Below are 13,095 nucleotides of genomic sequence, written 5' to 3'. Positions count from 1 at the left end.
TGTACAGAAAAAGTATTTACAGAGACTTTTCTTATTAAACAGTCTTCAAGCGAACTTTAACTATTATCAAATAGTAAACATTATTCACGGTGTTAGACGTCATTAGTTTTGCCAAATGGTAAAAGTATCTCGTGATTAAAAGGACCCCATATATATATATATATATATATATATATATATATATATATATATATATATATATATATATATATATATATATATATATATATATATACATATATATATATATATATATATATATATATATATATATATATATATATATATATATATCTTATTCTAGTAAAAACTTACTAAAAGCAACTGAAAGTTTAAACTTACCGCGGCAACTCGTTACAAAACTAAGTGTATTCTTATCAGAATCCAACGAGAACTGATTTTTCTTTTGAACACCGAAATAGAACTATAAACCTGACCTTTCTTAATCGTCACTGTTATTGGCTTAAGGAATTAACCTCACTGGTGAAGACCTTCAAGGAATTGAGTAAATAAACGAACTCTCCGATACTTTTTATAAGACAGAGTATACTTTGACGTCTTTTGCCAGATGTCTTGGAAATGTCACTTGACTCATTTACCTATGATTAATGTTGACAAATAAGCGCAGGGGGGTTTTCTGGAATTCTGTTGAACGCCATTGACCCTCTCACGTCGGGAAATGTGACAATTTTCCTAAATATTGATCAATTGAACTGTAAGACCCTATATCAGTAAGCTAAGAAAAACTGGAAAGATCTCAATTAAAAAAAGTAACATATCATTGTTTTAGGTTAGTTGTCTTTATTTCTGCTTGTTTTGTTATCTTGTTCTACTGTTTTGTTTGCAAATAACACAGAGTTGTGATCAGAAAATGATTGGTGATCATCAATGTAAGAAAACCCCTCGGTTTTGTTTCATTAGTTTTAATTAGTTTTAAATGAAGAGACAGAATTGCTTATTATCTTCTGCGATGAGAGACTTTTAATATTGGTCATATACCAACTCGACTAGGACCGACGCTAAAATTATCGATACCCAATATCAAAATGAAACTGTTGGGTTGCATTTGAGTACTAACTTAAATAGAAGTTTGATTTTGTGAAGTAATGAAATGTTTTAAGAACAAAAATCTGTATACATTTTTTTGTCTTATTCTTTTTTGTACCATGCTTTAAGTTAATAGTCCCATCTAACTTTGACATGTAAATTGGCAACAGTCAGATGAAAATTATATTGTTTTCTAGAACGTGATCTTCGTGTCGTGGTTTTTGCTTAATAGCTTCGGTGCCTGGATAAACAGACTGGCAAGTTACAGTAGTGAGATTGTAGTCGTTCTTTCATTTATTCTAAACAAGATGGCAGCAGGGAACTCATAGCTCTACATGCAGCTGTTCCTTACCGCAAAAAAAAAACGTTTTCGACAAGACGCAGTTTTCGAAAGTTAAAGGAGATTTCCTTAGATACCGTCTAGGTCTAAAATTTCTGTAAGGATTTGAACCTGTTCGGGTACTGTTTGTGGATGTAAGCGGAGCGTCGCTCTTTACGGTAAACCGTTTTAGAAACATACGCCTACGTTTACTTATATTGTACCGCGCCAAATATACCGCAGTACGGTTCTATATACTTGTGCGTGTACGAATATCATCGGAGCTGGTTTGATCATAAATTTATCGGTGTCGCCATAGTAGTAGGAGCCCAATTTGATTTGTGGGACGGGGGGGGGTGGGGGCTGAAACGACTTGCCAGAAAAATATAACCAAAATGTTTCGCTCGCTGCGCGCGCGTTTAACATGTTAATGTGCATATCATATAGGCATGCATCGGTTATTACATCGCACGCCAATTACATACAATCATTTGCCGTATTATAACCCTTCCATATTGGTTATAATTTTTGGGGAAGTCGTTACAATAATTATAACATAAGTTTAACCATTGAAAAACACAGTGCCCGAAAAATTCTCAGCATATTGCCCGAATTTTCACAAAATATTTGGTTGGGGCTGCAGCCCCCCAGCCCCCCCCCCCCCACCGCCTCTTACGCCTATGGATGTCGCTGGGTGATTTCGCTTCCAAATGTATATCGTTTAAGGATATCAGTGACTTTCAATTCATTAACCTTTCTGCGCTTCATTAATTTATAGGAGATATTTTGCCATACTCGTAACACCGAAAGTCAGGAGTTTTATATCGAGGCCCTTCTTAGTCCTGCCAATTACGCTTTTCTTATGAGCATGCGCAATTATTTGCAATGAAACGGCGAAGAAGGCCAATCGTTTACACCGAGTGTATTTCTTCAAAATTTACTACCCAACAACTCGACTTTTCTGACCGAGTATAGATCACGTCAGATATTAGCTCAAAAGTGAAAGGAGAAAGAGGAGGGGTGTATAGTATGGAAGGGGTGGCTTATGTTCCGCCTGTGTTTTTGATGAGACGATGAGGGTGACGAAAGATACTGGGAGGGTAGTATTCCTTTAATGGATATGCTCCGTCATTTGAACTCCAAAATTGATCTCCGATCTATATCGCGACCTTCTTTCGTCGGACAGCAGCCACATCAAGTTCACAAAACCACAAATTGATCAACTAAGACTTTCTCATGATCGGCTTGACGTGGCCATTTCACATTTGGTTAAAATATGCTAGACTTCTCAATCTAAAGATTCCGTTATTTGTGAATTTCGTTTTCCATATTGCGAAATTTCAACGCACAACTACATGAATAATTCTTGATTCATAGCATGGTATTGCTACTTGGATACTAACAACGTGTGTGGGAAATGATGTAGGTATAGGAACAAATGGAAAAGATGTCCTCACTTGAGACAGCACCATCAGATTAATTAGAAATATTTGATCTAGGGTTAATTTACTCTGTTGCTTTGTAATTAATTTAAATCATTTACCGTCTAGTAAACTTTCCAATAGTTAATGCCGATGTTTGACTGTAAAGTACTGATATGTCGACAAGTACATAATGTTTAAGAGTCTAACTACCTAATTCACCACCTATCGCTACCTCAAGCCCAATAACCCCCTTCTTAAATGATAATCCCAATCAATAAACAACAAAACTTTAGCAATTAGTTCGCTTCACACCATTGACATATAGGCGAGGAAAAAAATCTGAAAGTCTCGAGCATTTATGGTGGTATATCTCGGTTCTATAAGAAAGCGCTGTTATAATAGCACAACTTCATTATTTTATTATATGATATCGTCACGTCTTGAAATAGTTTCGCCGGATTTGTAATACAAAGAAAGGAGAGTAAATTCGAAGAATTCGAATGTGTGCGCTTGAGTAATAAAGTAAACATACATTTGAGCAATACTATGACAAACTGGAATAAATATGCACTTATGAAAAGATGAGGGAGGCAAAATAATTCAAGGCCAGTCCCCTCCACCGCCCCTCCCTTCGACCCCATAAGGTCCCCTCTACCCCTCCCTCTCCCCTATTCTACCGTCCCTCTCTAACACTTCACAATTCGTGTTGGCTGTATATATAGACATAAGAGCAAACACTTTAATATCCCAGTTTGCTATAAATGAAACAATGACCTTGCTATATGAAATGTTGGTTAGAATAAAAAAATGTTTCAAATGACATTTAGTGATTACAAAACAAGAATTGAAAGTTAAATTAATGACTTTCGTTAACAACGATTCTTAGCATGTCAGACAATATGTCCATGCAGAGTCAATCTCTATAATTTGACAAAGGAAATTCATTAACATTATGATAATATGCTCTTATCTGGATTCATACAATTCCGTCATTTTCACCGTCAAAACAAATACGATCAAGTAACGAAAGGTTGGAAGTGGCTCTTGAAAACAAAAATGTTGTCCGTCGGTTTAGGTTACCGAGATGTATATCTTGACAAGTTTAAGATCCTAGACATCCGAAGAAATGATGTCTGCTAAAATAACATCTATAAACCCACAAGTAATTAATGACATCCGTCAAAATGTCTAAGAACATATCCTGTAAGATGGATAATGATCACCAAAACGTTCGTTCCTCAGAAAATAGGTTATCATGTGACTTCCGTCGTTTAAAGGGATGTATATACTATATGGGGGGGGGGGGGGAGTTATGCAAGAATCCTGATAGAAAGGGAGGTATGCGACGTTTCCAAAACGTTTATCAAATTTTCAATGGAAAGAAAAAAATCCTCAAAGTTGATCATTTAATCAGGAAATTTTATGACATATGTATGGCTATGAATGTTGCATTGCCGCACCAACTTTTTTCTCTTTACTCGTTTTGTCTAGTTTTGTTTAAAGAACTTTTTGTGCAGGCTCGGCATTACGTCAGTCGCCCATTATAATTCACTAATATCCAATATGTAGATTGATGTAAAAGTTGCTTGGAATAGATTTCCAATACATTGACGGCGTGGATGGATTTAATTTGTCAAAGAAGATGAAAATTTTTAAAAAACATATCAAATAATGTGAGTTGATGCAAGTGATTTTCTCATAAAATTCCTTATTCGAGTATTTTCTCTTAAATATGATAACGGTAATTAAATCGACTATAGGCGAACATGCAGTTAATTGAGAACGGGGTGATAAGGGATGGTTCCCTTTTCCCCATTGCATGTTTTGACGGGGGAGGAGTGGGGGGCAAACCTGCATTCAAATATAATCAAAGAATAGAACAAAACGGGTGATTGGAACGCCAATAGAGACAATAATTTCCTTTATTCTCCAGGTACCAAAAGAAAAAGCGAAATAGGGCTAACTCACGTGAGCATATTATTTGCTAAGATAAAATACGAACGATGTGCATCTAGATTGTATACTTAAAACTCATGTGTCTTAGTTCAAGTGTACAATGGCTTACAGCTTCTAGACAACTGCAGGTTTGTATCAAATAAAACTTTCAATTTACATTGAATTTGCCCAAAGACCACCTTTTGAATCTTTGTTGTCCAATAGCTGTAAATGTTTCATGTCAGTTTTGTTTAATTTAATACATTGTCGTTCAAAAATTTCTGTCATCATTTTAGATTGCATATTTCATAATTTGATATATTACATCACAACGATCGTTTTCGATACCTTTCATAACATGGTGTTTTACAGACGAATCATATAGCCCTAGTATAATGCTTCTTAAACTTATTTTAAATGCCATCCGCGGAAGTCCTAAATGTTTAATACGCTATAACTTGCTGGAATTTGCAGCAGTGATGCAATAGTTACGGAAGTTAATTGTTGCCACACGACAAAAAAAAATATTAAACAAAATAAATAAATAAAAACACGATTTTGGAAATTCCGTTAAGATTTTTGGAAACTATAGGGAAAGATTTTGGAAATTACGAGAAACTTTCGAAATTACGACAAAGACTTCAAAAGTACGACAAGACCTTCCTTTTAAATTATATTTTGGGTAATTAAGGCAGTACTAAACGCTTCCGTATATAATGACTCTAATCCTCCAAATTAATCCCAACCATTGGGGATTATTAAATAAGACAAATAAAATGTCTAAGCGCGGAGAACTACCGTACCTTAAGCGTGGCAGTAAAAAATGATTCTTGATATGTCGACATGGGTGACCATTATCTGACTTTTCTGGCATATTTGGAGGTAATACGGATGACATCAATACTACTCTAAACATCTGTTACCTGTTACAATGACTCATTTGTTTCTCAGTAAGGTAACTGTTTCTATTTGGTCATTTAATAGCTTGCATAAATCTGCAGTATACGAGAAAGGTCAAGTTGTAAAAAGCCAAATCGCTCTTTTTTAACGACAGATATAAACAACATAAAAAGTGTACCTTTCGTGTTAATGATCTTCAGGTGTTGGGCCTAAATAAGAATAATATCTTACACCACCGGGTTCCAAGATTTCTTTTCTGGAATTTGTGTAAAATTTGGACAAAATGCCAATAAACTGCGGTTTAGTTAATTTTCAATGTTTGAAAACAGAAAAATTAAGAGGAAGAATTCTTAGGTTTGTAAATTTGTGTGGCCCTTTTCACCTGGAAAAGATTTTTCCAAGAGCTTTTTTCTTAGAAAATAAATCTACTGGCAGGTTCATGTTCGTGGAATACGGGTAGTTGTTGATAGTGGGATGATCATTTCGTTATGGTGTCAAGTGTGGGTGCAAGACATCATGTGAGGCCGACACGTGATACAGGCTAAACTTTGAGGGAACCGTAATTTAATTGAATCACGGCAGGGATGATATGCACCTTGTGTGTATATATGAGTGTTGTACAACTCCACGTGAACGTGACGTCATCATCACCCACTGACTCCACCCACCCTTGTCATCTGCGCATGCTTCGGGGAAAAAAGTTGACAAAAAACACACACAAACAAAACCCTACACGTCCTATAGCACATTGGTAAAGGAGCTTTGTGCTCCAGTTTCTGAAAGTTAAGAGCAATCGGTTATACTTTTAGCGTTTAAAAACAGGCCTGACGAGTGGGATCGGGAGTTAGTGGGCTATAGCCCCCGGGGCCCGATGCCCAATTAGGGTTTGCACAGAATAATGTATTGTCATGTTCCTAGAATATTGAAGGAAACTTGAACACTTCAAAACGGGAGTGACTATCTGTCACGAAACTGCTTACAACGTTACACGGGTAAGCAGTATATATATACCTCTGCATGTTAAACTGTACGACCAATGCTTGATGTACTCAGGCTGTGATGGGTGTGCGCTGTCTTTGTGAAGATTGTGAACTATGGAGCCATATTTTGGGTTGGGTTGTACTACACTTGCACTAACTTAGCCATGTAATACTTAGTCACACATTTACGTGAATACCCCAAAGTATAATCAACACATGTGTTACAAACAGTTGCATGGTTCTATAATCATATAGAGTAATTAACTGTTTAGGGAAATACAGAAAAGTTCCTGTCCCTCAAATTAAATGTCTTGTCTTCGCTTCTCTCTTTTGAAATTTACTGACCTTTGAAGTGTACGCCTAACTTTATCGTTCTTCTTGATAATATGGAAGACTAGAGTAACATATTAGTTTTTCAGTTGTCTTATTTTTCCTTTGATTTTGGAGCGTATATACATCACAATATTATCAAATGGAAAGCGCGGAAGCTTTGATGTGTAATTTGTGGTTATTGTTTGAACTAAAGTGTGTTCTGCCAATATATGCCATATATATATATATATATGCCATATATATATGCCATATATATATGCCATATATATATGCCATATATATATATATATATATATATATATATTATATATATATGCCATATATATATGCCATATATATATATATATATATGCCATATATATATATATATATATATATATATATATTTATATATATATATATATATATATATATATATATATATATATATATATATATATAAATTGTACAGAGTACAATCATAACACTTGGGCTACACGCCCTCAATGACAGTTATACAAACGCATTCATATACCAGTAGAATCACTGTGGTCGTTTGGTGTGGACTTCGGTCTGTGACACGAGATCCGGGGGTTCGATTCCTACCTTGGCCTGATGAGTCCCAATAGGACTAAACCTGTCGTGAAGTGGAATTTTCTGGTGTGTTGTTGGTATATATTTGTATATAAATATATCTTAAATTAAAATTGTCGTGAGTTGGAAAGTCCAGAACAGTGACTCGAACCCTATATACATATGGGCGGATTTGTCTACCGATTAGCCGCACTGAGCCGTTGCGCCGATGACTCCGAGTATCGGAAGGTGCCGCCGGGTTGATGTGCCGAAAATGCGCCGGTGTTCTCGTAGTCGCGAAAATATGTAGTGTCATCCGCAAGTGCGAAATGGGTCCCAGGGTGGTTCACTGAACCGGTTCATGCCCCAGTCTGCCCCTGTATATACCCTAACCGCCATATTCCCTCCCTAGGAAATCTTGACTGATTACCTTTAAGATGCGATTTCACTCCTGAAGAGTAGTGTCATGTAATTTAATTTCGAGATATCATCTCTGATAACAGCAAGAAAAAAAAATAACGGTATTGAAATTTTCCTTCCCGAGGCGCGGTGATTTTAAATTCAAGACAATAGATCCACTCAGGAACCTAAATTTGTCGTGGAAAGAAATACGAATTTTGAACATTTACCTCCCGTATTGTAGCATGCCATTACTTGATATACACGGGTATATACAGGTACTTCACAGCCAGCGTAAATGCGCATCAATTCTAAATTCATCCAACATTTTACTTCGTTTGACGTTTTTTCCGAACTTCAATCCTTTTCCGACTAAACGTATATGTTAATATTGCACGAGCTGGGAACAAAAGTTGAAAACACAGAAGGGGATCACTTAAGTGTATCTTATTTAGGTCTGTACGCATTTCTATCTATGGAAACAGAACGCTGTGTTTGGGGCAGCGAGGTGTCAGAACGTTCTTGAAGGCGGTCATGTTTCACGACGGGGTCCCTAGTTAGTTATATGAAGTGAGGGGGTTCACAATAGGGATAAGTTAATGCAGACATATTGACTGGCTCTACTCTGTATCGTTCTGTGTATATAACCTCAGAGGTGACGGAATGACCTGTCGTCTCGCTTCAAGAAGGAACTTTTCGGTTATAAATATATACCGTATTGACTTTTCAAAGAGGGATTCCGCATATCTATAACTGTAAAATAGAACTAGTACTAATTTATTGGGAAGAATCCTAGCTTGCTGAATCAATATATCCCGCCAATGTAGGATTTATAGGGTAAGGTATAATAAGACCAAAAACTCAAATACTGCAAGTCGAAATTTGAGGGTTATCAAGGTGCAGAAATAAATTGCAACATTTATTTCTCTTTTTCACATGCGATGCACTCATCAGTGGCGTTATACCAAACACCCGCTAGACCGCTGTATCCGTTAGGCGAAGTAGGCGCCTATCTAGAGCAGCACAATGAGAGGGGGAAGGGGGTGGCAGAAATTGAATGAACTATATATCTACTCCCTGTAGGCCGTGGCCCCAACCTCCATCATCATTCAATCGTGGGATTTCTTTACATTCAGTCTGCGAAGAATTAGTCTATGAATCCGGGCACAGGACGCCCTCGGTTCGGATCCAGGTGTTGTGATGGGTATACCCCCAGTTCAAGCTCACACGAAATTACAATTGTATTAATCAGCACAACCTTTCGTTTAGACCTAATTATAGGCATTAATTTCGTCTGAATAAACCTGAGAATGCACAATTTGACGTTTTAACTAGAGTGATTGTTAGTAGGGGAGGGACCTCCAGACCCGCTACATGGGAATCGGGTTCAACGGCCCAATGATAATACCATCTACATTTATAATCCTATATCCGACCCTAGACCAGTTCCATAAAGTCCATGTCCTTACCTAACTTGTTCGGGAAAAATTTAGAATTCCACCTTGAAATTCAGTGTGGATAGTACTAAGGGCTAGAACAAGACGTTCAACGGCATATTGTTAGTTTTTAAGTAAACGTGATAGGGGGAGGGGTAGGGGAGGGCATTCAGGCTAATTGTTTCGTCTAATATGCCGAAAATGTAAGCCTTCTGTGCCCCCTTTCAATAATAACGGACCCTCCACTGCAGGCATGAAGTCCACCATCGTTAGTAGATAATTATTAGAAGTACGATGCATCATTCTAATGCGTCACACTTCCTGAAATTATACTTGGGTTTTCAGAAATAACTAGGCTAATACTTTATCTTGTTAGCTGATATATATCTGATCTATATATATATATATATATCTGATCTATATATATATATATATCTGATCTATATATATATATATATATATATATATATATATATATATATATATATATATATCAGCCAATGTGATATATCTACTGTGCATTAATAATGAAGTGGATATTGTGCCAGAGTAGATAGCTAGCCAGACAAGCATTTTACCACTTCTTCAAAACATTTGAACTTCAGGAAACCTTCTTTCTCTCTTTACTCTTTAGCATTTTCGGAGCAATAATGAACAATGATAAACTTCTTTTCTTTTTCGTCGTCTTCTTTCTAAAATTAAGTAAAAGAATATCTTTCCTTTTAAAATACTGTCTATTTGTATCAGAGACTCCGGTAATCCTAACAGCTCAAGGCCTCATTTGTCTTCCCGAGCTTTAAATTTTAACTGTTATAAGATCAATAAGTCAAACTTTCACTGCTTCAAAAGCATGTCTGATTGGCGATTAAATAAGCCAGTGTTTCTTTCAAATTTGTTTTAACGAGTTTGAGCTTTACAGAAGTGTTTAAGTACCGTTCGGTTACAGTGATGGAAGACAGAACTTGATCGTAAATGGTAGCATCATATACGACGATGAAATATTTCCCATCGAATCGTGTCTGATCCGAGCAAATAATTCCCTTAAAGGTCATCTGTACTAATCCTCAAACAGTAAAATCCTTTTAGAAAGATTAAAGAATGATCAATTATGGTCACCTTATGAGTTTTGTCGTTTTCTGTCTTCTTTTGAGCTGAGACAAATTAAATCTTTAAAATATGTTCTGTCTTAACGTATGTGAATTCTTTCGAATGTATATCCTTCAAGGCAAACAATAGTTTGTAAAAAAGCCATTTACTTTAGTAACTCTTAAAATTGAAATATTGTGTGGATAGGGTGAGTAAGGGGGGGGGGGGGTGGGCAGGGGCGTCAGATGACCTTAATAATGACTATGTTGATGCAAGAGGAGCAAAGTTCAGTGAAAAGCTGATTTAAAGAGAACGTTTGGAAGACTGTTGTAAACTGTGTGCGCTTTCGCAATGTAACACATCCCCCCGCTAGCACTTCCCCTGTGTCGCAATAGTCCCTTTAAATATCATTACCTGAGGACTTGTAACTTGCAGCTCTCAAATACTACCGTTTAATGACATACTAAGTGAATTGCAGAGAAAAAAAAGGAAAAAAAAAACACGGTATGTCATCTTGAATGAATGGCTGAAATAAACACTCGCTACATTTTCATTGATGTAAGAGTGTCGTGGTTTTCGTCTCAATTAATGGAACAGGTAGAGCAAATCAAGACAGCCTTAGACTTAGTACTTTAAACTGAGACAGTCCTGACTCACTGATCTTATCAAGGTATACTAATTTGGAGGAATAAACACCGCCAAGCCCAACTTAGTAAATTGATCATTTTGAGTGACACTAGTCATTCATCAACCTTTCTATAATAACTACTGTGTTAAAACCCATCAACTTTACTTGGCAGTTCTGTTCAGTAGCAGGACGTTCAGTAAAGGACAACCTAACTACTAGGCTATGGACGATGATTGTATGTCCAGAGGTTCGAAACCGGTAAGGAAGGTCGTAATTCCACTGTAGGCGTTTGTCACCTGTATCAGTTTTATATATATTCATTTTATATTTATTCATGTGCCTTTGTCGTTTACCTCCATTTCATTAATATAAAGTCTGTTCAAAGTATCTCCTTCGAGCTCCGGCTTTAGGAATCACAAATGATTTCGAGTTGGTTAGCATTATGTTTGATCTCTAGAGTAGGCAAAATATATCACCATGCAAAAACAGAACTAATATTGTTCGATACCGGTTTCGAACCTCTGGACATACAATCAGCGTCCATAGCTTGGTTAGGGTGTCCGCATATAAAGCGGGAGGCCCGGGTTCGAATCCCGGTGGAGGCTGGAAGATTTTCACTGTTCTTGCATGTTCTATATATATCTATCTATATATATATATATGTATATATATATATATATATATATATATATATGTGTGTGTGTGTATATATATATATATATATATATATATTTTAAAGTTTTTCTTAACGTTCTCAACATTTATAATTAATGTTTACTTTACCCACTCCACTGGCCTCTACTAGACTATAAATTATGTTATTACCTCTTTCTCTTAAATTCGTTAAGTAAGATAGAAATTGGACGAAGCTGTAAAGCAAACTACACTTTCCATGAATCTTCTCACATTTCCAAAGAGAAAACAAAGAAAATATGAAATTTCAGTTTATTGTTTATTTTATCATTCATGGGGGTAAATTTCGGAATAGGTTCTTTAAATACCGTATACAGTATATCTTATAGAACAGAATATGTTTAGGGCTATATGACGGCGTATAAGGCGTAGGCGTACACTAAGTAATAGTTATTAGCCGCCAGTGTGGGCATTAAATTGTTTGTTGGTAGTTATTACGATCATTCTGTTGGAGATAGATTTATCAGGGAGGATAGTTTTACACGATCAATAAATCAAAAGGGGGGGGGGGAATTAAAGTTATAAAATAAAAAGTAAAAGAAGAAGGAGATATTGAAGAGCACAGAGTGTAAAATGCAGCGATTTTTTTCACTTAATATAGTGTTGATTGTAACTCGTAAAACACGGAACTTTAGAGAATAGTTGTCTGGATCCGTATGATGTTATATTTCTTGGAGACAAAACTGTCATTGTAAACTGGCTTCTAATCCAGGCAGGGATAATTTCAGAAAGAAACGAAATAATGGGTGCATTTAAGACTCTTTTGAAAAGTTTTCACTTAGCATCTGTAAAGGTTACTTTTTTATCGGTTTCACTTGGAACTCAATGATGGTCATCTCTGAAATATTGTTCCATAATTTATTATTAAAAAAACTGTGAAAATGATATAGTTTGGCAAAGAAAAGCAAACTAGAAGGATTTTCTTTATCCGATATGTCATGTTGTTCTCTCCTTTACATTGGAGTCATCAACAATAATGGAGAAAGACTAGTTGACTTTTGCGGATTGAATAACCTTGTAATATCTGGCACATTGTTCCCACACAAGGAAATACACAAGAACACCTGGACATCTCCTGATAAAAGGACAAACAACCAAATTGATCATGTTCTGATCAACAGGAAGTACAGGTCTTCAGTCAGGGACACAAGGGTAATGAGAGGTGCTGATGTTGCAAGTGACCACCAGCTTGTAAGAACGCAAATAAAGCTTAAACTCAAGAAACAAGACAAGAAAGCCAATCCAAGAATGAAATACGATGTGAGCAAATTGCAGAATCCAGCAATTAAGAACCAATTTTCAGTGGAACTCAAGAACAAATTTGCTGTGCTTGAAGCAGTATCAGACGATGTAGACATTGAAG

The 13,095-nt window shown here is 36.2% G+C and overlaps 1 long non-coding RNA gene across 2 annotated transcripts in view; it reads right to left on the bottom strand.

Moving 5' to 3' along the window:
- LOC139964499 (uncharacterized) overlaps nt 1–13,095 on the bottom strand; it is a 66,842-nt gene that overhangs the window by 11,674 nt on the left and 42,073 nt on the right. The window contains exon 1 of one of the 2 annotated variants that reach the window (XR_011791996.1): nt 343–474. The exons of the other annotated variant lie outside the window; for it this stretch is intronic. This is a non-coding gene — a long non-coding RNA (uncharacterized lncRNA). Of the gene's footprint in view, nt 1–342; nt 475–13,095 lie in introns of those variants that run through there. 2 annotated transcript variants of the gene reach the window in all.

Source organism: Apostichopus japonicus, chromosome 23, assembly GCF_037975245.1.
Source record: "Apostichopus japonicus isolate 1M-3 chromosome 23, ASM3797524v1, whole genome shotgun sequence".
NCBI lineage: Eukaryota > Metazoa > Echinodermata > Holothuroidea > Aspidochirotida > Stichopodidae > Apostichopus > Apostichopus japonicus.
This window is presented reverse-complemented; position numbering and strand designations above follow the sequence as displayed.